General features: G+C 36.5%; 1 non-coding gene across 1 annotated transcript; it reads left to right on the top strand.

Moving 5' to 3' along the window:
* Positions 1-398: 398 nt before the first annotated feature.
* On the top strand, positions 399-504 carry LOC121978913. Its single transcript, XR_006111238.1, has one exon. It is a non-coding gene; the product is annotated as a small nucleolar RNA R71 (small nucleolar RNA).
* The last annotated feature ends 1,984 nt before the right edge of the window (positions 505-2,488 follow it).

The raw sequence follows: 2,488 nt of genomic DNA, 5'->3' as shown, positions 1-2,488 counted from the left end.
ATTGATTAATTTGTGCAGTGATAGCTCCCAATGGACATGAGTCATTTGAATGTTCTGAACTCCCACATACTTCACAAGATATAGCAATGACATTTACCATATTTGAACTAGTTCCCATGTTCTCAAATTTTTTGGTAAGAGCATCAAGTTTTGTAGCCAATAAAGTCACTGCATCAACATCAAACTTTCCTGATGCTTTTGTTATTGGGTTTATTGAAGGATGACCACCACTTCTTTCATTTTCCCATTGATGATGATTTTGTGCTACACTCTCTATGATTTCCTCAGCTTCATCCAAATTTTTATTCATGAGTGCCCCTCTAGCAGCTGAATCAAGCGACACTTTGGTATGATAATTAATACCATTATAGAAAGTATGCAACACTAACCATCTTTCCAAACCATGGTGAGGGCATTGTATGAGCATACTATTGTATCTATCCCAAGCTTCAAATAGAGATTTTGAATCAGCTTGTTTGAAACTTGCAATCAAATTCCTCATATGAGCAGTTTTACTTGGGGGATAGAATTTATCAAGGAATTGTTGCTCACATTGTTCCCAAGTGGTGATACTGTTGGGAGCCAAAGAATTCAACCATTGCTTTGCCCTATCTCTCAAAGAAAACCCAAATAATAATAATCGCACTGCTTCTAAAGGAACACCATTTATTTTCATTGTCCCACATATTTCATAAAAGACCTCTAAGTGTTGATTAGGGTCTTCATGTGGTCCTCCACCAAATTGATTTTGCTGCACCATGGAAATAATTGCAGGTTTGATCTCAAAATTATTTGCCTCCACTGAGGGTCTTGAAATACTAGATCTAAAACCCCTATCATAAGGTGCTGCATAATCCTTTAGTGGTCTATTAGCTATGTTCAAATGCTCTTGTTCTTCAATTTGTCTTTGCAGAATTCATCTTCTATGAAATGTTCTATCAATTTCAGGGTCAAGAGGAAAAAGTTCTCCTGCAAAGTTAGATCTTCACATACACAAGAACAAGATTGCAATAGAAACTAAATCAAACAAAGAAATTAAAAACAGAGAAAGGTAAGATTGGAATGTTAGAAAACAAAAGAAATGCAGAATTAAAATTGCTACAAAAGAATTTCCAAGAAGTTAGAAAGTATACAGGAAAATGAAAACAGAAAACTAGAGATTAGTTACAAATATGCAAATGAAAAGAAATAGAAATGTTATGTTTAGTCTAACTCAATTGATAATCTTCAATGTTATAGCGCAGTCCCCGTCAACGGCGCCAAAAACATGTCCGCTCTCCGCAAGTGTACGAAAATGTAGCAAGTAATATAAAAGATTATCGTATCCACAGAGACTGGAATAAGCACTAGAAATATCCCAAAGCGAATTAGCTAAACAACTAATCAATTGGTTTAAAATGCTAAGGATGAAAAACAAATCTAAAATGAAAGATTAACAAACAAGAGTTTGGGGGTTTGAGTTATGATAAAGGGAGGTTCTAGGAGTTTTGGTTTCTTTGTAAGATCTCTTGAATGTATATGGTTTACCAATTCTTATTCCTCAATTGTCTAATATTTGTAGAAGGTTGCTGGTTCTCTCTTGCAATAGATAACCGGCTTAGGACTGAAAATGTACCTAAATGTGATCAATTAAATATGAACCTACGTTGTCCTTACACAGGATTGCACCAATTACTATGCTTCCCTCGGATACCAACATAGAAGTTCATAGCTTCTTAACCCATAAAGATACAAGGATTGAATCATAAAATCTATCATACCCTCTTGAATATTCTCAATTCCCCTTCAAGGTTATCTCTCAAACGTCCTTACACGGGCTTGCACCTGTCACGTGGATCCCTCGAAAAATCGAGTGAGAGTTAATCTCTACAAAGTCTATAAGATATCCAAACAATCAATCAAGAATGAGAATTAAGCCCTAATCACAATTAATCATTCAAGATCCAATCGATACAAACTAGGCAACATCATAGAAACAAAGAAATGGAAAATCCACAAGAGTTTACATCAATTTATCTCACAAATACTCCCTCCATCCTAGAACAAATAGATCTACTCCATAAAATGAAGGAAGAAAACCAAAGATAAGAAGATTACAAGCATTCTTCAATCCCAATCCAAGAAGAGGAAAGAAAGAAAACTTATCTACAATATAGCTCCATCTTCGGATCCAATCCTCGCTTCCGGAGTCAAATTCACCAAGATCTCCCTTTAGATTGCCCAAAAATCCTCCCAAGAATGGGAGAGATGCCCAGGTGTCTTTCATGAGGATTTGGGGCTGTGAGGCTTACGTACGACGTCAAGTCTCTGACAAATTAGGACCCAAATCCGACAAGTGCTATTTCATCGGATATCCCAAGGAAACTAAGGGATATTACTTCTACATTCCCAGTCAGCACAAGGTAGTTGTGGCAAAGACTGGGGTCTTTCTAGAAAGGGACTTTGTTTCTAGAAAGACCAGTGGGAGCGCGTTCGATCTTGAAGAAGT

The sequence above is a fragment of the Zingiber officinale genome, chromosome 4B (genome assembly GCF_018446385.1).
Source record: "Zingiber officinale cultivar Zhangliang chromosome 4B, Zo_v1.1, whole genome shotgun sequence".
Lineage (NCBI taxonomy): Eukaryota > Viridiplantae > Streptophyta > Magnoliopsida > Zingiberales > Zingiberaceae > Zingiber > Zingiber officinale.
This window is presented reverse-complemented; position numbering and strand designations above follow the sequence as displayed.